Genomic DNA, 27579 nt, shown 5'->3' on the forward strand with positions numbered 1-27579 from the left:
GATTTTGGTGATCATGGATCCGTTTAACTACAGTTGTTTTCTATACTGTGGTAAAGGATCTGTTTGTTAAACTGTTTTCTACACTGTATATTCAGATGTTGCATATTTCCAAAAAACATAACAAATTAATATGTAACTGTATAACACATTCTATATAATGCATACATACATAAAATTCAACAGAAGGTTGAATGAAATTTCAGCAGTTCATGAAGGAAATAGTAGTAGTGTAGAATTTGTCTGTGGTCTACAATGTGAATGCTTAATATCATTTCATATGAGACCTCCTTGAGAAAACATTTGTTTTCATCAGAAACACCTTAGAAGTGGCAACTCTGACAAAGCTATTTAAAAGAAATTCAAGAAGTCCGTTGAGCTGACTTATTAACTCAGGTCAGAGCATGGTGCTAATAACACCAAGGTTGTGGGTTTGATACCTGTATGGGCCATTCACTTAAGGATTGGACTTGATAATCCTTGTGGGTCCCTTCCAACACAGAATATTGTGTGATTCTAGAAATCTCCCGTTATTATGTCATTGTCATAGTGCATTTCCCCTTTCAGTGTGTTCTGGGCTGCAGCAAAACCACAGAAAGTGCTTAAAAAAATAGAGAAAATAAGAATTATTTTCTAACTCATTACAAAACTATAAACTCAGTGTCTGGTGATATTTTGAATATTTTGTGTTGTTTCTTCTAGTGTAATTATTTCTGAAGTATATCTACTGAGTGTGTTTAACTTCTGAAAATGTGAAAATTAAGGTCTAACCCAGGCATACAAAGCAGAAGTTTTTGAAAAAGCACTTGTACCGCAGCTCATCTATTGGAATCTCAGTTGATTATGTTGATGTAACATTTGCTGTAGTTTTAGGCCTCTGAAGACCACATATGATGAAATATTCCAGATGTGGGACAGCAAAGGCTTCAAAATATTTCTCTGTATGATATGATGGCAGGAGTTGAACCCAAATCTCCACTGGTACAACTATGACATACCTGTGCTTCCTGCTGCTGACCTCCCCTGCCGCTTTGCTAGGGAACTGGTGCTGACACTTTACATTGCATGAGATACCATTAAGGGTAAATGAACAGCATTACTATTATCTTTCAGAGGCTTCAGACTGAAGCAGTTGTTCAGAGCATCCCTGGTGCTGACAGAACAAGTCTATATTCATGCCCTGAAGACAGAATCACCATTCGTATTTAGATTTGCACCACGTTCACAAAGTTCCTTGGAAGATCTGTTCGCTTTGTATGTGGGGAAATGGATCAGAAAATACTGACAATTTTCAAAATGCTTGCTTTGAATTTCAATGTCTCCTTCTTGTACTGGCTAACAGTGAGCTACTGTTGGTGCACACTAAGTCCTTCACACTGAACGTAAAGTAAGTTGACTTAATGAGTGTGTGGAGACTGCAAACTCCCTTGCCTACCCCTCCCTTCCCAAAACACCAGCAATGGACCATTATCTTTGATTTTGACATCTGAAGAGAGAATGCAAATGCCAGGAAGGAAGTTTTCAGAATCTGTTAAAAAAAATACTCTCTAAAAGACCTTCCAAAGGGAATATTACAACAGGATACAGTAAAGAAAAACAGGAGAAGAATTTGAGGGGGAGATGCTCACACTATAAATGAAAAATACTTCTGAGAATAAACACAAACAAAATCACGTCCAAACTTACCTCTGCTTAACAGAAAATTACTGAATTTTCTGCTTAAAATAGATTCAGTATGTTAGTCAAGTACTTGAATATGTCTAATTTATACCTTCCGGACTGTGCGGTGTAATACCAGGAAGATTAAAGTACTCTTAGAATTGATGTGGGGCTACCCTCACTGGACCACCAAGGCAGAAGGTGAAATCCAGAGGTTACAAACTGAGTACTAGGATGCAAATTCACTGAAAAAATTCCTTTATAGCACAGGATATCTCCTCAAGAATCAGGAAAAAATTATCTCTAAAGTCACTGAACTGAAGATTAGGAAACCCCAGTCTTTCTGAGCATCCTGGTAATAGATGGTCACTATAAAATTGCCATTACTTATTATGTTTTGGGGACAATGAGTAGATTAAGGCTATCTATAATCTACACTATGACAACATGCAATATAATAGCATTACCCTAATTGCAGCGCTTCTTCTCTGCCAGTTTCTCCTATTAAAAACTGTCTGAGTAGATTGTGCTGTGCAAACCACACAGACAGTCTGCACATCAAAGACTTTGCAAGCTAAGCAGCTGAGATCAGGAGACTGGATCTGCACAAGAAATTCCAGAACAACTCAACATTACATGGATCTGTACAAGACTTCGTGCATGACATGAAAGACATTCTTAAAAGACAGACTTTCAAAAAAGATAGCGGATGGTGACTTGCTAAAGAAAGCTAAAAAGATCTGAACGGTTGCAAAGCACAGCTGACTTTCAAACAAATTCCTGAGAAGCTGTCTTAGGAAAGAACAGGACTGAGCACAACAAGGCAGCAGCAGTGACTTGGTTTATGATTTCTCCTGTGTTATCAAGCAGCAGGTTTTTGTCAGAATGCTTTCCAGGCCTAAGGACTTTATGAAGAAGCCTGAACAGACTCTTAGTGGTCTACATGAGAACGTGCAGTTTCACTACAAAGTAAAATTTGCTGGTTTGAGCTGAAATTGCAATGAATGATAATGGAGTAAATTAAAGCAAAAGTATTAAACTTATGGCTGAAGTGATACTCCAGTCTGAAAGGAAAAATATAAAACATCCTTTGCTGGTATCTTCATAATCTAGGGGGTATTGCACTGGTCTGTAGGTGCTGAGCACAGGGAGCAGATCTTGAGTGGCCCTTACAAGGCTCTGAATGAGTGACAGGACTGTGCTCTGTAACTCAGTCAAAAGTTATCTTGGAAAGAGAAAGGTATAATAACAAGGGGGAAGGGTATAGAAAAGAGCATTTCTTATAAGAGGAAATTTTCTGCCTGTCTACCTTTAATTAAGAAGCTAGAAAATGCTCAGAATCACAGCTTTAAATTTATCGTCTCCCTAGTTAAGAGTTTATCCTTAACCCAATTTCTTAGGGAAACAAAGTTGAGGCAATCACACCTTCGTCTGTCTGTCTGTCTACATGTCTTCCCTCTTCTTCCCTCTTCCCTCTTCTTCCCATGTCTTCCCATCTTCAGAGTCCAGAGGTCTTTTCCACCACTTTGACTTTGATAAAGGATAGTGATTTCAAAGATATTACATGCCCATACATGTAACAAAAATAAGGTAGAGTAATAAAGGAAAGAGACCCCACTAAGCATTCATATGGAGAGAGTCTGAAGCATAAACACACTGAGGAATCGACAAAAGGCTTGAAATTCCTGAATGCCTCATGGGAAACACTCCAATTAAACTCACACCTTTCTAAACATCAGGAAATACAGCTACCAAATACAAAACTAAGAAACTAGGCTTCACTGGCTCAGCTGCTCACCCAGCAACTTCACTTCAGCTAGCTAACCCATTACTACAATTGGAAAATACCTGTATTTCGTCGGATGGAAAGCGCAGCAAACAGGCTCTTGGTGAATAATCTAGGCATGAAAAATGTCAAGGAAGCAGTTTCCAATTAGCAGTCCTCACCAAAAGAAAGCCTCCACTTTACCCCCCTCCAGGGCAGCATTTTCTGGAGCCCATGGGAAGGGGCCCTCGGTGGCCGGGGGCACACAGGGCTGGGGCTGCTGTGCGGGGAGGGCTCCCTCGCTCAAGGGGAAGCACAGTCACGAACCCAAGAACAACAAAACAGCATTACACTTAATCCACTGCCATCTGGCTTCATTTTGACAATCCACAAAATCAGACACAACATTCTTCCGCAAAATCCCTGAAAAACAACACAGAACTAGTGTCAAACCCAGTTTCCCCTCCCTCCATGCCCCCTCTGAGGGCTTGAAAGAGAGGTTTCTCATAAAATGAGGAGCGATTTCCCCAAATGATATTTCTGCAGGAGCATTCAAGCTGCAGATGTTTCCACTGTGGAAGAAGAGTTTGCATAATGCAGCACTGCTTGTCACATTTATGGAGGCAGGGAGGGGGAAGGGGATGAGAAACAGAAAACAGGAGAGGCTGCAAGCAGTGGTGTTGATCCATAGGCGATGAACTGCCTGAGGCTATCAGCTCTGTGTGTTTGCTCAGCTCTTGACCTGACCAAGGGAGAACAAGGACCATCCATCTTCCCCAGCAGAAACCAAGCAGCTGCTCCTGGAAGAACAAGGCAAACCACACAGCCTTTAAACTATCTGGGAACACAGTATCTCCGCAACACAGCAAAACAAATCCCATTATTTTTATTCTTGTTATTTTAAAAATGTGTTGCAGGAAAGTTTGCAACATCTGCATTGTTACTGAAGAATTAAGGTAATCTGCATGGCCAGCTAACTGAGCTCAAATATTACCTTGTAGCTGATGGTCTTTATAACTTCTTAAAAGAGGAGTTTCTTTCCACAATAAAAGGCAGAAACACAAACAAAAATATTGAAATAATGTCTTTTTCATGCGGAATTATGTTCAGCATTGACAAACACTGATTATCCATAGAAAACAACCTGCTAAGTACTGAACCGTGTTTTTATTGATACCTTCTGACTTGTGTTAAAACTAAACAGTTTGGCTTCTCATGCTCTTTCAGACACTAGAATGCTGAAGATGTTTGTCCTCCATCATGACATGGACCTTCTGTAGTTCCTTTGACATTGCTACCAGCTCTGCATGGAAATCTCAGATATTCTGGGATCTCTCATTTAACACTAGATGCAGAAATTCAGGCATCTGCATGAGATTTCAAGTTACCCCACAGAGGCTATATCCTCCCTTACAGCATCCTCATGTGGTCCATGTTGTGATACACCTGTTTGCATTTTCTGGGTGCTACCTATGATAGGAGCAAGTATGTATGCCTTCTCAGTTGCCAAAATAAGTGGACTAGCAATCAAAGTATCCACTCACTGAAAATAGTTCATATGCTAATGATACTTTGCTCAGTTCCTATATAAAAGCTGTCAGGACAGAAAACAAGGCAGACTCCATTTGTACATCTGTCTTAAGGCTCAACACCACAGGAATGTCCCCAGGCATGGCCTGTGCTCTGTTTCTTAGCATGACTGAGCATCCTGTCTTCCAGAAAGCGTATTACTGACAGCAGCATTAATGTTAACAGGCACATCTCTGTGGAGTGCTGCATGTGCACATGCATTAATCAGGTGTGTTTTTTAATATTCAGGATTGTGCCAGGGAACAGCCTTGCCTGGCCTTCATGCAGGGATTAGAAGATTTGAGGGTCAATGGAAAGAGTAAGTTCCCCGTGCAACAGCAGTGTCACCTGCAAGGGACACACAACTTCATAAAAGTTTATCCTGTTGAAACTCCCAAATGTTTCCAGTTGTAGAATATAAAAAATCACAGTTATATCACAGCCTGAGAGGAGGAAATGGCACACTTGTGCTAAATACTGAAGGATTGTCTTTACAGCACAGACCATATCTGCATGAGCTTCAGCACTGTAGATAGAAAAGCTATGAGATACCAGCAGCTCAAGCAAGTACACACCTGGAAAGAAGGGTAGGGAGAACATAATCTCCTGTAAAACCAGAACTGTAAGCAGTACAAAAGAAATACTTACATTGATGAAGGCAGTAAAGAAACAAGTAAATAAGACATTTGTATCCCTAAAATTTAAAAAAATTAGCAAGAAAATTTGTTTAAAAGAACTGAGGAGTCTGCACTATGATGAATAATGCTGACCCATGATTTCTGATGTTAACAGATTTTTAGGGTGATTAGGGAAGTAGTGTGACTAGTTACAAGCTTCATGCTGAAATGACTAGCTGCTGAGATGTTGCTGTTCACTTATAGCTATACATATAGCTATACTTATAGCTTTACATATAGCAATATCTTTTATGAAATAGTGTATTTTACATGTTCAGTTTGTGGGTTGGATCACTTCAAGCTGTAGATGTCTGTCACTTCTCACAGTGCTCATCCTCCAGGGATGCTACAGCAGCATCCTCCCTACAGATGGAAAGTTACACGTGCAGCTTCACTTCACAGCCAACAAAACTCTGAAAGGACAGCGGAATTTGAATTACAGGTTTTTACTGATAGCAGCAGACTCCAGATTACAGTTCCTTTTTGCACAGACATGCCTGGTACCTCTCTCTTTGTCCTTTAAGTCCTTCCTGTACACCATGACTAAGCAGTCACTCACCCTAGAGGTATGCTGAGTTCCTGATGGCGTAACAAAGGTTTTTCTCAGGGACTGAGGACAAGCATATATAAGGCCAAGATGATGGAATGGCTGGATTTTTAAAGAGTATTTCTGTTTGTTTTTTTTAAAGAATAAACTCCATTTTGTTCCAATTTCATGCAGGGTCTTTTCAAAGCTTTCCCAATGAAACAAGAGGATTTGACTTGGCTCTTTGCCAAAGCTATGTCCTCTGTATAATCAAGTGAGAGATCTGCTTGTCAAATGTTTACAGGGCTTTATTCTACATAAAAGCAGAAAAGTTCTGCACCACCCATTCCAAAGAAGTTCCTTTTTCTACTCCAGGAGGTCATGAGGACTTGAAAAAAACCAGGTTTACATCCTCTTATGCTCATTTAGCCACATCTGGGGCCACAGCTACCTGTTCAACATCGCTGTTAAAATGAAAACAGCAGAAATCTGACAATCTTTCATATGCCTGCAGTGGGAAAGAACCATTTTCTCTATGTATTTTTGAGCATCTTACATCTGTTGAGAAAATTAAGGTGGAATACTACAACAATTCAGTAACTTTTTACAATAGGAAAAAATGCACAGCCCTGAAGCATGTCCCTCTATATTCAGGTCACCACTGTATGATTTATTTATACTTTTCCTTCATCTTATCAGACACACATTTATGAGTTTCCCCTGTGCCACTGGTATTATCACAAGCCTACCAGAGGTTTGTCAACAGGGGTTGGAATATCAGTCTGGAGTTACTAAACTTACATATTCAGAACGAGGTACTTTGAGTACATCCTGCTTCCCATTCCTCTTGCTATGCTCTGCCTTCTCATCTACTGAACTAGAGCTTCTCCAGGCAACTTGAACCAATAAATATTTTCAGTTTATGTTAGCTGATACGTGACAGGAGTCTGCTGCATTATTAATCATGTCCAAATCTCTGTGATTTCAAAATTGTCTCACTGTACCCTAACTTCATTCCTTTACTGGGGTACAGTCAAAATTTTAAGTGGAAAGAGGAGCTTTGTTCTAAGGATGTTGCTTCTGCTGAAGTATTGCCCTGTATTGCAAATTGGCAATATTCTTGGAAATCTTTGCTGAGAGAGGGTATCTTATAGCAATTAAGGTGTCTCACAAAGCTGTATAAAACATTTGAGGAAAATGGAGTAAAAATTGTGAGGACTGAAATACTCATCTCTTGTCATCTGCTACACAGGATATATGCTATTTTAATTTGTTTCAATGCCTGTAATCTCTCTATGTACAGCAGTTTAAAGCTTTGTTCTGTTTTAAAATAGAAAGGTAAAGCTTTTTGTCACACTTCATTTACTGGCCAGCTGGATGAGCACTGCCTATTCCTGCTCATTTATGAGAGTTCAGAGGAGAGGGTTGTGGGCAGCACCCCAGTTTAGCTTCTCTAGGAAAAAAATGGACAGGAAACAAGGGGAAAACTGACTATAAAGGTCTTCCTTAAAAGGCAAGAGAAGTCTTATGAACAAGAATTTCACTCCTTAACTTCTTCTCACAAATAACATTCTCAGGGCCAAAATCACTCATTCAGAAAGGATCTCAGAGACCAACCAGAATATGCTTCATGGCCTCACAGTGTCTGCTGTTGCAGAGTCAAAACTTGAGCCAAAATATTAGAATGCAATTGTAGGTCACAGCACAACAATTGCGGAAAAGGAAAGTGCGTAACAACAGAAATTAAATCATAGCTAATTGAAACATCATTTTAGAAACTATTGTGGCTCACATATTAAAACACACAAACAAAATTATTGTTGTTTTTTTTCAATTGAAAGTTGGTTTTTTTTTGTTTTAAAAGGGTACACTTACTAATGTCTTTGCTTTACACTGTGCAGTGTTATTTTTTCATCTGTTTGTTTCATCTTCCTTCCACCACTCTCTTTCAGTCACTTCACAGAGTGCTAGTTTGATACCAGCCAAAGGTGAATTGAGTGGGTATTAAATGTTTCTGTCAGATTATCACTAGCATTGCCAAAATCCTTGTTCAAAATTGTCCTATTGTTCAAAATAGTCTCCCTCAATACCCTCTAGGTTTCTAACCCAAAGTGTTAGCAGTAAGTGGCTGCTTTTTGGCTCATTTGCCAGTCATAATAATATCTTAGCAGACACTCTTATCTGAATAACAATTTCTATAACCAGCTTTCTGGTTTAGTTTTTCTACCCTCCTCTCTCAGATCATGGGAAGACTCGTTCTACCTTGATGTATGTAACAACCTGTTTTAAATAAGAAACATTCTCCTCAGGTCTTTCCCAGCCTATATTGAAGTTAGCATTGCTGCAGTTGACAAAAGAGGTTTCACACTCTGGACTTGGTCCTGGAGCTGTTCAAACAGGACTGCTGGCCTATGTTACTTCAACAAAGAAACCTTCCCGTGGGAGAGGCTTAGCAGTAACCCTGTCATCCATTCTCTCTTCCAGCTGGTTAACTTCAGCTGTGTCTTAGTTGAACCAGGGCCAGAGGCTCTGCTCCCTGCTGCTCTCTGCATGTTGAGATGGAGAACTATCTCCACCATAGCAAACTGTATTCATGAAAATGTAGGTACATGGGCAACCATTGACGAAATATTGCTGACTGTGAAATCCATGGCACCTCAAATTGTTCTAGATGAGATATCAGAGAGAAAAAATATGTAAAACTGAAACCTCCCAATGAAAAACTTTTATAAAAGCGTGGGAAGTTGCTTTAGATTAACCTTGTAGAGAGAGGAAGGACAGGATTTGCCACAATGCTCTCCCATCTGCTCTGCAGCTTTGGTGAGCTGGAGCACAAGTGCTCAGGCAGTGATGTCTGCCAGTGTCCTTTGTATCTGGGAGGGCTGCCTTGGCTGCAGTGAATGTGGGGCATGGACAGACCTCCAAATTACCTTGCTGTCTACGGAAGTACACCATGCAGAATAAGAAACACTGAGTTTCCTTCATCTGACAGAGAAAACAGAGTTGATGAAACATGTGTGTTATTACCATTCTTCAGAGAAGAAAGTCTATAAAGTGACAGTATTCTCTAAGAGGTGTCTGATGGACTTCAAACCCAGTGTTTTGATTCACCTGTTCACTGCTGTCATGAAACATAGCTAAAATCTGCTTCAGAATACCTTGGCATGCTGAAATTACTCTTTTAAAACCAAGTTACTACATGTCCAGAAGGAAAAGGAAAGTACTTGTAGAACATGTTCCACAAGCTCATAAAAATATAGCTTTTAACAAAGATAAAATAAGAGCTGAAGTGTGACAATTACAACAGGAAAGAAAATGCAAACACCTGCTTAGATCTTGAAAATGAGAAAAAAATATGTAAGAGTAGAAAGAAAATTAAGAATATTTCTTTCATCAGTCTACAGAAAAATCCTAAAATATCTGCTACTTGAAAAGTCTGTACTTTAATAAATGACTAGTAAGTATCCTGAAAGCAGTTGCAAATTATGCATCCACCATGCTCCTGTAAGGTGGTGTAGAGCAGCCTCCCTTCCAAGCCCCCAGCACACAGAGCTTCAGAGGAGAGCCCGAATGAGTCACTGCTTTATCTTACTAATTGCATTTCAATTATTGAAAGGGAAGACTTTACTTTGACCTATGCATGAAAAACACAAGCTTCACGGGATGTTTTTCCCATTGGATGTTGTTGTTTGGGGTTTTTTTGAAAACTCGTATTCTAAGTCTCTAATGAAAAATGGAGATTTGGTACCCTGCTGGTAGCATAATCATTTCAGTTTCCCTGGATCTGTTAGGATCCACAAGGAGACAGTATTATTAAGGAAAGAGAGGACAAGACCTCTGTAAAGACACAAAAAAAGGAATCAGAATTATGGTGGAGAGAGAGATACTTCATGAGTCAAATCAGTTGGAAGTTGCAGGCTAAATAGCCCTACCCCACCACTCAAAAGGGATCTGCATTTCAAGTCAATGTGCAAACCACCAGCTGCATCACACCCAGGGCATGCTGTGAGGCTAGCAGTGGGACACAGCCTGTGCCTCTCTGCTCCCAACACACTCCCAAATCAGCCAGGCAGCAGTAGGGACCAGATGTGCAACACCTGCAGGTGGGCTGTGTTTTGCACTGACCAGGAAGGCCAGCAAGGCAGTAGAAACAGGAGTTTACATGAGAAAATCATCCGAGTTTGTTTCAATTTGGTCACTCTCTCTGCACTTTTCAGAGTGAGCATCACCTCTCCAATGAGGGAAATGCAGCTCAGATATCTCTTTTGGCTGGGGGCCACTATGTGATCTCCCTATTCCAAGGTGGCATTGCTTGGCTTTTCTTACAGCATAATCTCTGAACAACCACCACACCTAGGAATGAAAGTCTTAATATACACTTGCAATAAAAGCTCCCAGGTTCTTTGGTGTCTTTGGCACCTTTACAAAGTAACTAATAAAAGCATTGGCAAAACAGAAGGCAAACAGCAGCTGGAAAGTTTAGGAGGGAACACTGGCTATGGTTTTCAAAAGTGGAATGACTTTTCCTTCTTACTGCATTTCCTGTGAAATCCTGCCCTTTAACCTGCCACTAAATCTCAGTGTTATTACATCATTAATTTTCTCTCCCTACCATGGCAAAAATTAGCCTAAACTGGCTTGGATAGCATAACCCAAATTCCTTCTGCATTGCCCAAGTTAGCTCAAATGCTATTTGGGGTAAGTAATGGCTCTGGGATATCAATGCAATTGCTGTGATTTGCAAGAGATGGGGCTTGGTTAGCCAAGGAGCCAGTTACCATGTGAGGTTCTACAATTGGTCACAGGTCTCCTATCACCACTTGGAGGTAAAGCAGACAAGAGACATCTTCAGGGATGGAGGGAGGGGATAGAAGAGACATGTTGGCCAAAAGACAGAAGGAACCAAGGAAAGCAGAAGTTCAGTGCATAATGTTCATGGCTGCATCTGCAGTTCAATTTGTTACCAGTCCTGGAAGTGCCACTTAGCCACTGATCTTATTATCAGTCAAGAAGTGGCCATTAATTCTCTTCTGGGTTGTGACTGATCCAACTAGTCAGATCAACAGCCAGTGCAGAGACAACAACCTCATCTCCTTCAGCTGTTTCAGCCCTACCTTCACTTTCTCCATCCACCTCCACCCCCTGAGAACAGGACATGTTGTGCAACAACATGCATATTAATGTCACTGTGTGGGAAGAGAAATGTATCTACAACCTCAGCACAAAATCCTGAACTAAAACATCATAGCCCAAGTAACACATCACAGCCCTGAAAAGAAGATGTTTTTCATGTGAAGCCAAGTTAGGTTCAGGTTAAGGCTACTTTCTACTCAATAAAGATGATGTATATGTCCTCAGCTTGGGATTTCCCCCAGGTTTCTCTGTTTGCAAAGCAATGCAGCATGACCCCAATGCTTGCACATGCTAGTTACCACTTGTAGTTTGTATTTCCTCTGACAAAACCACCCTGAGGCAGGAGGTGGTGGAAATGAGTCTGATGAGGGCTGAATGCACTGTTGTACATCATCGAATTTCTGAAACAGGCTGCTGAGAAGTGCCAAGCACCTACAGGCTCATCAAGGGCACGTGGAGCAGGTGAGGGGCAACATGCTCCGAATGCCTTGGGAGACAGTGTGGAGATGGGAAAACCTTAGCCCTCCTCAGCTTGGTTCAGAGGAAAAACTACCTTTGGCCCTTCCACAGACTCAGCTAATCTCAAATATAATGGAGGCACAGATCTCTCAGGGTCAAGGAACAAAGTAGAGGGCGGGATCTGAGCAAGTAACAAAACAAAAATCAACTGAAACAAAGAAGGGCATTTAGATGAGGAGAAGAAGAAAGAGTTGTGTAAAAGCAATGACATTTCTAATGGAACAAAAAGCATATTAGCTGAAAGCCAAGTATTGGATCCAGGGAGAAGATTTGAATCATCCCCTTGGAACTGTTCCACCCTTAATAAAACATTAACTATTCATTTAGGGAGAACACACGTGTGTGCATGAATCAGTAGTCTGGCGGGTCTTCTTTTGAGAGGTTAGACTTCCTGAGCACCAGTATCTCTTCTAGTAAATGTTAATTGTTCATCCAAAGTGGAACAACTTCAAAAGGAGAGGTTGAGGTCTACCCGACTGCCTCCACCTTGGGCAAGGCAGTGACAGGGAAAGTGGACCAATTCCTTAACTGCTGCACCATTCAGTAAAGATGATATTCAAAAACCTCTTCATTTGTTTCCCAACAAACAGACATACTTTGGGGTTTGGTCAGAAAAAAACCTGGAAACTAGAATCCCTCCCAGTACCATCTGACTTGGATTTAGCCTTGCGTTTTTTCAGCTGCAGAGCAGCCCCAGTGTTGACCCAGGGGAAACAGCCCTTTCCAGGCCCAACTCTGACTGTCATCCCCAGCCTTGTAACTGCAGCCACAGACCTGCCAGAAGATTTGAGCTCTTATTCAAAAATAAGCTGACTAGATACACAGAGGCAATGTGATTTCTACATGCACTGCCAAAAGCAGCCCCTCTGATAGTAGCCAGGAGTGGCTCCTCTGTAACAGCCAGCCACCTGTCTTGGGCTTTGCCATGTTCAAAAATGGTAGTAAGACTATTTTAATTAAATTGTATTTAAAAACACAAATCATGTGCTTACCTATATTCACTGGTCACAATCAGCTCTCACCCAGTATGTTTTCAAAACTTATTTATGCTTGACATTGACTATTTCCCAGAGGATCAATTCCTGCTAGCAGGCTGAAGGCTTGAAAGCAGTGTTTTCTATCCATTTTGAAATCAAACCGTAATCTACCACTGTGGGGGAAGAAAAGCCACTATCCTTGTACTTTTTTTTTTTTTTTTTTTTTTTTTTTTTTTTTTTTTGTTAGAAGTTGCACACTTTCTCTTAGGCACTTCCAGGGAGAAAAAGCTATGTTCCCATTGCTGTGACCAGAAGGTAGAGTGCTCTGTAGCCATCATGTCTCCTTTCATCTTCCTATGCCTTATGAATCAGCCATGGACTGCACAGGCTGCACAAGACTGCTGTATGGCAAATACTGCTTGTCATTGTTTACTTCTTCTGTCTGGGGAAAGCAGATGTTTTGCTCAGTCTGCAATGGGACTGCACTGCTCATCCTGATTTACACCTAAAGATGCAATGTACATGTGTGGAAAGACGGATCTGCCCTGTCATGCACATACTGAGGCATTTTCAAGCCTCAGGGAATTCCCTCAAGGGAATGCAGCAGAGCAGAGGGACAAGAAGGAAGCAAGAGTGACAACTCCAGGAGCAAAGGACCTGAACCCGGGAGGCACAGACCAGTGCCAGAGCTCCCACAAGATACATGGCTTCCAGGGCATGGGATGGTCTGGGACCCCTGTTTTCTCCTACAAAGATCGCTTGTTGCCTCCTGCTGCTGGGATGAGAAGGAAACTGGTTCTCTGACCACATCAAGAAAATTCCTTTATTAAGACATTACTTGTTTTCTAACTCAAACTTATATCTAGAACTCAGAGGGGAAAATTGCACTGTAACAGTTGGGATAAGAGTATGATAATCACAGGTTCTAAAGAGCAGGCATGGGCAATCTGACCATACAAACTATTTGCAGATGAAGATCAAAAGCACTAGATGGTTTGTTTTCCTGACACAGTGGAGCTCTTCCCTTCTCACTGAGCAGTGCCAATGTCAGCTGGGTGCTTTTCATTCCTTTCCAGTTCAGACAACTCAGCTGTGTGAGACATCCAAGTGGATGGCTGAGCTAGATCAAATACAGGGCATGCTTTGCTAAGTTAAATAAAGTTAGTAGAAAAAAGATTACACCAAGCCGTAGGAATTGCCTGGCACATGTCTGCTAGACAGAAAGCAGCAGGAACTTCCACATGAATAATCCTCTTGTTAGAAGGCCTCCCATTAGTCCTGAGAAAATCAAATCTAGGCTGCAGAAGCACAGAAGAGATACCAGACTGACGTATCTTGAGATTTCATATCTTCCTAGAAAAAAAAATTCATTCTTTTAGTTACTTCTTCTGAAGGGAAAGAAGGATGGGCTTAAAATTAAGGAGAAGTTTTTAAGCCTTGTTAAACATGAACAGGTACAAAACACCTCCAGTGTGGAGCAGAATAACAGAGCCATAGAATACTTGAGGCTGAAAGGGACCTCTGGAACCTTCCTGCTCAAGCAGAGCCACCTGGAGCTAGCTGTCCACGACCATGTACAGATGACATTTGAGTAGCTCCAAGGATGGAGATCCACATCTCTGGGAAACCTGTGCTGGTGCTTGGTCAAGATAAACCTAAAAACCTTGTTTCTTGATGTTCAAGGAACATTCTGCTGAGGTTTATTTGGGTCCTAAAAATGGTAGCAGTAAGAGTGATCTACCATTGTGAATTCCCTTGAATATCCGTGGATTTCAGAGCTAATCTTAGAACGCTTGTAAGAGTTGCCTAGGAAGCACCAGTCTGGCCACAACACCAAGTACAGGCTGGGCCTGTATGGTATAGCAGATACTTGAATGTATCTACTGTAAACACATACTACCTGTCACCAAATCATATGAATGAGATCAGAAATTATACCTGTACTCCAAATATGCATCATTATACCCATATTCTATTATCATGTATGCAGAAAGACACATTTTACATAGAATCGTGTGTATATGGGCCATACACACATGCATCTTCCCCCGGCTCTCTCAACCACATTGGAAACCAATGCAGTTATTTTCATCAAAGCAAGAAATCTCTCTTAGAGGAAACAGACCAGACTTAGTAGTCTGGCTTTCAGGCACCTGTATAAAATCACACTAAAAAGTTACACTAAAAATCTTCAAACTGTTAAGGAAAAGAGTTATATTTGTAATTAACAAGAGATTACACTGGTGTAAAAAAGGAAAGAGATCAAATCTAAAGCATCATAGCAAAGTGAATATAATGTATTCATGGCACCTCAGGAAAACTGTTATTACAGTAAAGAAAAAAAAATTCCAGGTTCCTTGCAAGCCAACTGCTAAAATCATTAAAGCTTCCTGGAATAACAGTATATTCCCTCATGCCTTAGCTAGACCTGTCGACAGGAGGAGCCCTGAGGAATCTGCCATGTTTGCTCTCCTCCTTGTGCTCTTTCAATCATGTCATGCTGTTCATCTTAAGGGCAGAGCACAGCTGTCTAACTTCCTCTGCAGCCTACCAGGACCATTCCTGGAATGACCCCACAGCTGCAGAGGGGCAAACCAGCTGATGTGCTATGTGAGGTGGCTACCTTGGACATCTGGGGCTCTCCACAGGACAGGGTCTTACCACCCTGCCTCCTCCTTATCCTCTTGGGACATACCCATTTCTTCTCTTTCTTAATATGCCTTCCTCCCTCTTCTGAAACACCCTTTGCATTTATTTATTGTTACTGCATCTCCTTTATCTCCTGCTCATTGATAGCTGCCCAATCACCTCACCTGCAGAGGAGCAGCACCAGCAAACTACTGACCACATCTGATTCATCTTCAGCCAGTGTCAATTAGCACCCCCAGGTCCTTCTCAGTTGGGCAGTTTTCCAGCCACTCTGCCCCCAGCCTGTAGCACTGCCTGAGGTTGTGACCCAAGGGCAGGACACAGCACTTCACCTTATTGAACCTCCTAAAATTGTTCTCCTTGATCCAGCCTGTCCAGCTCCTTCTGCAGAGCCTTCTTGCCCTCCAGCAGATCAGCACTCCTGCTCAACTTTGTGTCATCTGTGAACTGACTGAGGGGGAACTTGATCCCCTCTTCTCCACTCTCCAAAACAGTCTGCCCTCCAGAAGTCCGAGATGGAAGTTCTGCTGTATCACTCCGTACTTCTCTGTGAATCAAAACTCTATCATTTTGTGACCGCTGTGCCCAAGAGACCTCCAAACACCACCAGTTCTTCTCTATTCACAAACACCAGGTTCAGTGGTGGACTTGGCTCCTTCACCAGCTATGTCAGGCAGTTGTCAGCCACACACTCCTGGAACCTCCTAGGCTGTGTCCTCTGCTGTGTTGTGTTTCCAGCAGACATCTGGTAACCTGAAGTTCACCCCCAAGGACCAGCAACTGTGAAACTTCTCCCAGCTGCTTATAAAATATTTCAGCTGCCTCTTTGCCCTGGTTGGGTGGTCTGTAACAGATTCCCACCAGGATACCTGCCTTGTTGACTTCTCCTGATTCTTACCCCTACATCCTTAACCCTACTGTCACCATCGTGAGCTCTAGACAACCAAAACTCTCCCTAACATATAGGGCTATCCCACCACCTCTCCTTCTTTGTCTTTCCCTTCTGAAGTGTTTATAGCCATCCACTGTAGCATTCCACCTGGGGGAGTTTACCCCTCATGTCTCTGTGATGGTATCAGTTTTCTTGCTCATCCTGTTTGCTGCCCTCGCTGTGTACACTGGTGTAGATCCACCTCAGCTGGGCTTTTGATCCCACCATTTTTTGGGAAGGAAGTAGTCCTAATTCCACATGATCTACATTCTAGTTGTTAATAAACAATCAATCACAGGGATAATACATTGCTTTGGGGGTGATGCTACTCCTTGTATTTATATTTTTCTCTAATCCAATCTCTTAGGGAGGAAAAAAATCATAACAATTTTTTTTCCATAGGCTTCATGATCATTTAATTGATACTAAGCAGATGAGGACACAGTGGTGGTGCATTAATCTCCTGAAGCACAAACCATGGGTGAAGCTATGGAAGAATGGTGATTCCAACCTTGCAAACACCATTTGGGATAGCTTGGATCCATGGCTAAATTTAAGCTTAAAAGACAGCTCTTACCTGTACAATGAGGTACGAAGACAAGGGAATCTTTATTCTTGAGCATATTTGAAACAATGACTGTTAAACCAGACTAAGACATTCAGAGGCAAAATGTTCTCATCTGCATAATTTTTTTGCTTTTCAGACTTCCTTCATCTGGTTCTAGAGAATAAAAAACAAGACAAGATCATCTGGTTCTAGATAATAAAAAAGAGTATTCTGCATCCAGCTTTGCTTGTCCATAGTGGAACAATGAAAAGGTCTTAGAAATGAGGACTCTTGTCCAATGGTTTGAAAACCTAGCAGCTATGTCTGAGCAAATTTGCCATGTAATCCATTTCAGAGGGTTTAGCTTTGCTCAAATAATTTTGGCTTGTAAGTATGAAGGATAAGAACCAAACTTTTGGTTACATTTTTCTAACTTTACAAATCAAGCAGTGACATAAATGTAGAGTGAAAAAAGACTAGAAATTATGTTTCATTTGAGAATTTACAGATCTTCAGTTTTTCTGTTAGGATAGCATCATATTTTCATAAATGTTCTTCACAGTCTAGGCACTTAGATTATACATGTAATTAAACCTGTAGTATGTCTGTACTGACCATAAACCACAATGTTCAAGCAAAGTGCAAACATATGGTAAGACAAAGACTAGAAAAAGAAAGTCTTCTGCTACAAATAAGAAACTTTTTACATGAAAAGTACTTTACCCTTCCACAAAGCCTTTTAGAAAGATATGTGCTACATACAAACCAAAACTACAGGCATACATCCTCCTTTCAATGGCAGGTATAAAATGCTTTACTTTTTACTTCCAGGCAGATTTAGGACACTGACTGACAAAGCACCACTGGGTTGTTTGGGCTCCTAAAAGAGTAGCACATTGCTGTCACCTGAGCTCCTCAGATCAGCTCTGCTCACCCAGGCAGCCCAGGAGAGAGCAGCTCATTCCTTCGCTTGTTCAAAAATCTCTAATCAAAATTTCTGCAACACAAAGAGCTAAGATCGAACCTGCGAAAAAAGGAGCAAAAAGAAACTGTTTCCATGAAGCTTTAGCAGGATCTATAGTCACAGCTGGCAAAGACTTTTGCTAATGGGAAACAGCAGAGGGAACTGATTTAACAAGTAAATTAAGTATTTTCTTCACCTTGTATATGCAAGTCTCTTACCCTCGGGCATACTGTCAATGAATGCAACTGCAGCTCCCTCATGACAGCCCCGTATTCAATACCACTTTTGTCAGGGGGAAAATGTCAGGGCTTTCAGGAAAACTGTAATAGCAAGTCATTGCTTGCAGGCCCTGAGTCTAATTATTGGCAAAACAGCATTTGAAGATTTAGCTTTAGTTTGTACTGCGCTTGTTCTCTGGCCATTAGCAAGTATTTAAATAGAATTAATTGGCTACTTGCAAGGTCATTTCAATAATTTTTGAAACAAAGCCTAGTGAGTTCTCGTACACGCAGGGTTAGTGGTACACAGAGCTCAACCTGCCAGCAATGAAGTGTGCAGCACACAGCCTCAGTGACAGAGCTAACTATTTCAGCCCTCTTAGTGACTCTTTTGTCTATGCAGAGCTACACAAAAGCAGACTCTGTGTATAGTTATCCTAATTCCTCTATATTTAGGACTCAAAACATTGAAATAAATGGTAACAGAATGAATAAGGTGGGGCAAGGCTGGAAAGAAAGGAATTTAATTTTGCTGATAGCTACAAATGAATCTTTTGCCCCCTCCACCCAAAACCATGCATTTACCTTTGAAGGAAAGCATGGTTCAGCAACAAAGCCATGTCCTAAGAGATTCCTTTTTAAAAACACTCAAATGTTTCCAATCAAAGGCAGCATTTCTCTCAGGTGTACATTTTGTCAGGAGAAAATTTAAACCCCATGTTTCTCTTGTGGTTAATGGGTGCATTAAGCAATTAAATTAGCAACGCATATATTTTGCAATTAGGAATCTATTGTGCTTGAGCCCGTCCTAAATTAACAGCCAATGTGTAGCTTGATTACACAGTTTGCATAATTCACACAACACATATTTAAATCCTATCTTTGCTCATGAAGTTGCAACAGCCTACAAATCAATAGCTATCTACTGTAGATCATGAGCTTCTCAAATCCATTTATTAAACTGCTGTCAGAAAATTCACCAAAAAAAAATTATAGGGAAAAAAGATCAGAAAAAAACCCATGAATAAGCATGGAAGTTCTATAAGTGTTCACACAGTTCTAATACTACTGCAGCAAAACAAAAGATGTGACGTATTTAAGTGTTTCTGAACAGTGTCTTGTATGTGTGTCCTAGGAGATAAGCTAGGACACACATACAGTATTCTATAATAGCTGACTCATAAGTGGATAATCAGAGTTATGACATATTGACAATTAAACCAAAGAAAACAAAGCCATGCCTTATTGTGGACTTAGACTTTTTTTTTTTTTTTCAGAACTCGCATAGGCATTAGAGTTTTGATTATGTAACATTTTCATGCTACAGCTGGATTAGGACATTAAAAGTAGTGCACTATGGAGAAATTACTCTAACTGTACCTGTAGTAGGCTCTAAAATAGTCATTACCAAGTAGAAAACAGATGTCAGTATCACTGGGAAAATATCAACATGCTTCTCTGGAGACACTGTATGAAATATCAGAAATTATTTAAAGAAGAAAATGTTTTCTCACTGCATTCATCTGTGGGCATATTCAGAGATTTTTTTTTTTCCCTGAAGGCAATAGTAGAACTGCAAGAGATCAAGACAGCACAGGACATGCAATGAAGATCTACTAAATCATGAAAGACACAGGGAAAATAAACAGGGGTTGATTATTCTCTTTTCCTTGATACAGAGGAAATAGGCAGCAATCAATCAGGTTATCAAGCAGCAGGCTTAAAATCAATGAAAGGAAATACATTTCCAACCTCTGCTAAGGGTCCAAAGCACATCTTGATCAAAACCTAAACTGATCAGAGTTACAGAGCATTATTCTTCTATATATTTTGAACATAGTAGCTTATGTTCAAATTATGGCTCAGGATTTCCAAACCTGTAAAAGTTCCTGAAGGTGCCTTCAGGCACTCTTCACAATTTCATTTATCTCTTCCACTGTTTTTTGTTCTGTCCATTTCTGAGTATAGGGTATGTGGCTGTATGGACCACTATGGAGAGCTCTTGTGCAGTAATTAGCCCTGGTGTAGGCACAGCTATAAACAATGTTCTTAGCAATAGCACTTACCCTGGTGTGGAGAAGGAAAAGAAGCCACGTTAATGTAAGGACCCTGAAGCTGCATCTTCAGCAGAGAGCTTCTTATAACAGTGCTGGTGAAAGTATTTCATAAGCTATTTCATAAGCTTGTCTATGTTTCTGTGATCATGGAGGATATGAGAAAGCTCCAAGTTAATTTGTGCAGGCACCAGGACATTCAGAGACCTACAAGTCTGTCCTTGGCTTAATACAGAGTTCACCCAAAATAAGAACAGAGACAGCTTTATGTATTTCTAATTGGTCATAAGAAACATTTTGTATGTGGAACTCAACATTCCCAAACTATTTGATCAGACTTTTTGAAGAGATTAGGCTAAAATAAAAATCCACTGAATCCATTTGTTCTGCAGAAAAAGGCAATAAATTATCTAAATTAATGTTGCCATTGTGAGTTCTTAGCTGAAATCCCTTAAATAAGTAAGCAATTTAGCTAGTTCCCAGAACCACGGATGATTTTGTGTAGGAATCAGAACTGAAAAGTTCCATCACCAAAACCTGTGTTGTCATAACCTACTGTCACAACAGTCTGGTTTTGTCTGTGTTTGCACATGCATATGTGAGAGAAATTAGTGAGCTCTAGTTTGCTCGTGTGCCTTTTTCTCCAGGAAATTTACATCAAAATAGCAGACTTTAGTGGTGAACTCTTCAGGATTATTTGAAAGGAAGACTAAAGAGACTATCTCAAGACCTTTAATGAAGTCCTTCATTTAAAATATCTTATTTGCTTATCTTCTTAAAGATCTTTCAAGATGACATTGCTTCATCTGAAAGAGCTTAGTAATCAAAGGAAGAAAACAAAGTATTTTGATTTAATGCCTTCTGTCAACTGCAGATTCCACATTTGGCTGGTTTTCAAAAACAAACACAGCAATGAAATGCAAAAAACAATATACCAATTTAAAAATACCTCAGAAACAAGGTAAGCAGCACTTGAGTGCTAAACACTGCCATATACAATATGGTGTGGTGGTTTGAAGAGATTTACATAGCATTGGCTAATCTCGGGAGTGCAGTACCAAGGAAAAGTTGTCTGAGTGCTGCCTGGTGCAGAAGGCAGCAGCAAGAGGCTGTGTTCTCAGGCATTCTCATGACTACTGCCCTGACCTCATTCTTTTAGCTTTCTTAATTCTACAAGGTTTTGCATTTGGTGAGCTAGCAGAAAGCAAATACCATTGCAAAGCCTTGCAAAGCCAAGTGTTGTACCAGAGGTGCTTCAGCATGCTGAAGAACAAGACCTGGGCTCTGAAGGAGAAAGGAAGCTTAAGCTGCTTTCAGATAAATTAGAGTCCAAGAAGGAAAAAGATACGTGGGTTTTTTTAGTTAGGCCTTTCTTTTCCAAATTTTTTATTTTTTAAAAAAAATATCTGCCCACCCTCCTCCTTACAGAGGAGGAAGTAAAAAATGACAGTACAATTTCCATATAGACCATGAGAAAAATGCAGTAATGCTGCTTTATTTAGAGTGAGTGGAGGAGATAGCCCACACTTCAAATACAACAGAAGAAGACACCACCACTTGCACCAGAGAGAGATGGTAAATACAGTAATGGTGAGATGGAATTGGATATAAGCCAGTGCCTCAGTGCCTCAGGCACCTACTGGTGTCACTCAAACATCATCTTCTCCAGTAAGAACTCCTGGCCTGCCCTAGACAGGATTTTTTCCCTGAGGTCCATGAGTTTCATCCACCTGCTACACTGGGCTGAGCCCAAGAGCAGCAAGGATACTTTGCTGTTTGTACCATGCCAGTGGAGTTCATTTCCTGATCTCTTGGTTAATATAACTGTTCCCACCAACCTTAAACAAGACTGGTTCTGCTTTCAGTGCATAGCTGTGAAAAGCAAAACTTCCATATCTTGGGAATTGCCACATTTACATGGGGAGCAGGAGATCTTGGCTGGTGGCTAGAATTACCAGCCTATGCAGAACTCCTTTTGAGTATGAATTACTTGCCATGAGCATCAGAAAAATGCCATAGCAAGCAGCAGAAAGACTGTGTCATTGAGAATCACAGGTACTGTTTATTCCTAAATTAGTTTTCCTTTTCTGACTTCAGGCTGGACTTTTGTCCTGTATTTTTTCCCCTTCAGCAGGATGTACTGCTCCTGCTGACAGTGGATAAGCCCATGCATAGAAGAACAGTTGCACCAAGCTAAAGAGATGCAGCACTTCTCCAGCACCTGCTTACATAGACTGCTTGTGCTTTTGGACTGAACTAGCACTTTAAATGATGCACATTTTTCTCCATTGCTAGAAAGGAAAGGATGAAGTGGAAACTCAGTCTGACTATTCTAGCACAAAGCAACTGATGGGAGCTTCCTGCCTTCTTGGTTTAGCTCATGGAGTAACAACCTCTCCAACCACCACCTCATTCATTTTACAGAGCCTCACAGTAGGCTTAACAGTAGGCTTGACAGACATCTCAAATAATGGATTTTTGTGTTTTCTACTTTTCTCTTTTGAAGGCTAAAAATCTGTCCTCTCCAGTTCATAATGCCATGCCTACATACCCTCCAACTGCTCAGGAGAGACCTGAGAGCCCCAGCAGAATGCAGCTCTACAGCACTCTGCTGGGACTGTCTGTGCTACTGCAACTCAGCTGAGACAGTTTTTAAAGAAAGATAGAGGAGGACCAAAAAAAAAAAAAAAAAAGTCCAGAAGGCAGTAAAATTATCATGCCTTCAAAGAAAGTGTCCTATAAAGAGGAGCACACATTTATTGTGTGCATAACTGCATGGGAAAGTTAGGGGGAGATTTCTGAAGGAAGAAGGAGCCTTATTGCTCCTACAAGTACATGTCAAGCTGGGTATTTAGAAATTTGTGATTTCTCTTCTCAGCTTTTGGTCTCTTCATCTAATCTTAAAATGTGGCTGACTATCAGTTTAAGGAACAGCAAAGCAGGAGTCAAAATCAAGCTCCAGCTCTAACAGGGTGACAAATGTGGCTGCCATCAGCCTGGAAGGCAGGTCCTTTTGTTATTTCAGCTAATAATTTGTGGCTGGTTGATAGAAACCCATAAGTAAATAAATAAATCGGTAGCTTTCCTAGCAGCAGTGGTTAGGCTGGGCTGCCCTGGCTTTGGGACCATGCAAGCAGTGATGCTGCTGCACCAGGGTCTGGGTATCACCACTGCTGCAGTTGTCACTGACTCAGTCCTCATAATGCCTGGCTGGTGGCAGCAGCTCTGCCAGGGTGGCCAGGAGCCAGGCAGGGCCAATTTTCCACAGGAACCTGCCTGTGGGTTCCTGACAGGTTGCACAGAGGAGAGGGCTATATTTTAGTACACACACTGGCCTAAGCTAAGATTCAGTTGCCTGTGCATTCTCCAAGCAGCTGCTTAAGTTAGCTTACAGCTATCCCAGCCATGTGGGCAAATCCCAAGCAGAAAGTCTCTAGCACAGCGTTGTCCTGCCACTTTCAGACTGATGCAAATTTTGCAATTTGCCTTTCACATGATTTCTTCCATGAGTTAGGCAAGGCTTGAATCAATACCATTTTTTTCCTTTTATATTTCAAGGATTATTTACATAACCAAAATTAAACAAATTTCATAAGGAGGAATCCTATTGCAAAGGGTGAAATCTTTAATTTGTTCAGAGCAGTAAATTCCACTGAACTAAGCCAATGTAGGCCAGCTGAGTTTCTGTCCCTTCATGTTTAATGATGGGGGTAAAGACCTGGTCCAGAACTTTTTGATACAAAAATGCTTTATAATACAAAACAGACCAACTCCATACTAATGTTCCCAATACTGAACTTATTTTCATAGCAGATATTAAGGAGAGAGCAGCATAATATTGGGACTTGAGAAACCTTTATGAGAATTGGACCAAGAAAAAAAAAATCGGAAAACAACCGTTAATGTCCAGGCCAATTTTCAAAACCTCTTTCTCAGTTTTCTCTTCCCTCCTTTTTACAAATATGGGAACCATTAAGCACTCAGGAAGAATACTTTGTAAATTTGGAAACCTAAAGAATTCCCCTTTTAGACTCATCCCACATTAAAACAAATAGTTTATATACTTTTTTTTTTGAATCTAGTGAAGAATAAACACAATATTTTCTGTGACAAAGTACAAAACAGGCTTTCTACCCCACATTTCAGTCAGATGAGGTTTTAAATAGCTCTTAAAAAGTGTCATGTAGCAGCCAAGCTAGCAGCACTGCAGTGCAAAAGGGAGGTCTTTCTGACTTTTTATACAGCACACCAAGAAAAGAAACCCAGCCCACCAGAGACCCATCCCCCTCTGTGGGATGAAAGGACTTTGTTACAGCTACAAGAAGTCTGCACGGTAGTGATCTTGTCAGACAGAGTAAGACTAATCAGAAATGTCTTCTCTCCTCCAGCCAGCAAGGCTCCCCAACCAGCCAGGGAGCCTGCATGGCTCACAGGGTGAGCCCTGCTGCCCTGATGGGAAAGAATGTCTATGAAACTTGGAGTAAGCCTGGCCAGAAACTTGTGACTCAGCTCCACTTTTCAGCTCTCCTAGAAGCTTGGATAATCCCCTTCCTCCTTCTCCATCTCCCTGTGGTATCCACCTCCAGGCTTCTGACATTGGGTTTTTCTGGTCGTATTTTTTTGTGCATATATTTCAAAACCCATCTACTTTTTGATGGACTGACACACTCACCATCATATCTTCAGGGGATAAAGCAAGCCTGGGTTCAAAGAGACCAGCTTTGACCATAAATAGCTGGTCTTTCCCACAGTAAATGAAGTAAAGAGCACAGATACTGTGTAGTCTCCAAGTATTTTTAAAGGTGCCAAGAAAAGCAGAAGAGACTAGCATCTCCTTCCTAGAAAAAGGCATCTGCTAGCTCAGACAGCATCTTAGATTTTTGTCCAAATATGTTTGTGGATAAAGAGGCAACAAGGTGCCTGCCATGCTAAGCACACTCTTTGTAGTGACTGTGCCTAAGAAGCTCTCCAGACTCTTCAGAAAAAAAATCTCTGCAAGATTTGAGAAATACACTTCTTCTCAAACAAACAGACATTTTGCCTAGTATAGTGTTTGCCTAGTGTAGTGCTTGCTAATAAGGGCAGGGGTTTTGTGAGTATTATTTAAGTTGATCCTGTTAGAATATGTTGGACTGATGAGGAGCAGAGGAACAAAAACAAGTTTTAAAATTACCAAAACAAACAAAAACTGAAAAGCATCTGTCTCTCTCTGAACTGCACAATTTTTTTTTTCTCTTAAGCACAGCATGGAATAATTTTTTGTTCACGTGTCTGCACATCTTCTTAACGACCAGAGGAATGTTGCATGGATAAAAAGATCTTTTTCGAGTTAACTTTTTTGAGTTAAATCCATGAGTAACATAAGCACAAAAGCTGGCAATTACATTCTGTCCTGTATCTACACATAAACTACATTGCTCTTACCTGTACATCTGTTGTATATTAGGAAATTCAAAAAATCAAACCCATGGTCCGGATGTAAATCAAACATCTTTACAAACCTAAGCACTCTATTCATATTAAAATTCAACAGGAGTGTTATATCAAAAACTTTGCAGATTGTTGTGAAAATTTAGCTTCAGGGAAACTGACCTCTTTTACAGCCACAAGGAAGATTTTTCACTAAATGCTCACTTGAATGTTATTATTACAACTGAAAATCTTCCCATTTTCCCATGAGATGACTGCATTACATGTTATCCCAGAGACACAGATTGCAGGACAGACTTGACAAATCCAGACATCATTAAAAGTAAGCGGATGACGATTTTTCTGCTGGGAGAAATCCAGCAAGTTCTAGACTTGTTTACTAGCCCCAGATCAGAACAGCTCATCAAACTGCAGTACTTAAAACCAGAGCTGAAGCTCTAATATTTAAAAGTGTGTTTTGGAAACAGTCTGTGTACACAGAAAACATTGGACTGGATTCAAAAATAGCATTTGAAACTGCCATCTCCTAATTAAAACAATATACTCCTAGATGCTTGCTTCAATTGATACCTTAAGCACATCTTGTTGTTTGAATTTGTTTAGTGAATGGAGATAGAAAAATTTCCTCACGATTAATTTTTACTTATTTGAATGTCTAAACAATTTTACAGTCTCTTGTTTCCTCCTGATTAACCTGATTTAAAAATGATGAGGATTGAGGTACAGTTTATGTCAATGTCTTCCAGATTTTTGGCTGCACGATTCTATAAATTCTGTGCTGATACTGCATGGAAATTTCTGTGTTTAAATCACTTTAATTTGGTGAAATTTTTAATAAAAGCTTGTAGACAGAAAAAGAAAAATCCACACCTTATTTAAAGGTGTTGAAGATTTTTATAATGACTTTCCTTCAAAAACCAGCATCCCAGTTTCCAAAAGAAAATCCAGTTTCAAAACTTTTAAAGGAAATCCATAAAGGAGTATCCAAGGGCTTTTATTGAACTTAAACTCGTTAAGAATATTCTCCCAGTAAGGAAAATATAATTGAAAACAAAATTAAATGCAAAGTTATATGTTCATGAAATCTATATGCAATGGTTCAAAACACTGATGACCATCTGGCAACATGTATGTAGGACCTTAGGCAAGCCACCACCTTTTTTCACTGTTTCAGACTAACTGAAGATCAGTGTATTATGGAAAGTGAACAAATTTATTCAAAAAGATTATTACATTGTCCTCAGTACTGTCTTGTAAGTGGCTCATCAGTGATGTAATTTTTTACCTCTCATGTATGATACAGTGTTGTTTGTTCGCTTTTCTATTTCAGGGTGTTTATGGGCAATGTTGAAAAAAAGTACCATGGCATTTTGTTTCAGTAGAAGTAAAGAAAAAATAATTATCAGTTAAAACTTATTTGATTAAGGGCTTCTTGCTCTGCTGAGAATACCACAGTGGCTGAATAGAGTGGTCTGGAAAACTCCACACATTATTCCAGAGACTGTGTCCAAAGCCAAGCATGGCCATTTTTTCAGAAACAGCTTCTCCCTGCAGAACTCGGTAGGCACCACTTCAGAAATCTTCAGTTACAGGGTCTAGCTGAGGTTCATGACAGACAAGCAACATTCACCTTCCAAAGCAACAGCAAGAAAAGGTGGAAGGTTTAGATCAAAGGAGAAGATAAAGCTGTGAATAAGGCATTGTTAAAATCAGTAATAGTTTCTACATACAATCTGGTACTCATAATTTAGGTTTTGAAAAATCTGGAGAGGGGAAAAGGGAAAGAGAAGAAGACACAGAGGACTTGAGAGCGGATGAAAATGTAGTTTACTGGAAAGCTTAATAAATGAAAAACAATTTTATTTAAAAAAAATGTTCTATGAACAGCAAAATTTCTGATGCATGAATTCATATCAATTTTTGGTGTAAACAAAACTTGATGAAAACCCTCCCCAGTTTTGTGT

The 27579-nt window shown here is 40.4% G+C and overlaps 1 protein-coding gene across 9 annotated transcripts in view; it reads right to left on the reverse strand.

Moving 5' to 3' along the window:
• The window catches only part of LNX1 (ligand of numb-protein X 1), a 120366-nt gene that overhangs the window by 88638 nt on the left and 4149 nt on the right, over positions 1-27579 (reverse strand). For 2 of the 9 annotated variants that reach the window (XM_086891199.1, XM_086891195.1), the window contains exons 1-2: positions 18717-18813; positions 16980-17123 (exon numbers count right to left, since the gene is read on the reverse strand). The exons of 3 other annotated variants lie outside the window; for them this stretch is intronic. The gene's annotated coding sequence lies outside the window, so the exon portion shown is untranslated. Of the gene's footprint in view, positions 1-16979; positions 17124-18716; positions 18814-20197; positions 20369-27579 lie in introns of those variants that run through there. 4 more of the 9 variants (XM_086891200.1, XM_086891197.1, XM_023925224.2 and 1 more) reach the window with 4 other exon arrangements.

This window comes from Cyanistes caeruleus, chromosome 5, assembly GCF_971803275.1.
Source record: "Cyanistes caeruleus chromosome 5, bCyaCae1.hap1.1, whole genome shotgun sequence".
Lineage (NCBI taxonomy): Eukaryota > Metazoa > Chordata > Aves > Passeriformes > Paridae > Cyanistes > Cyanistes caeruleus.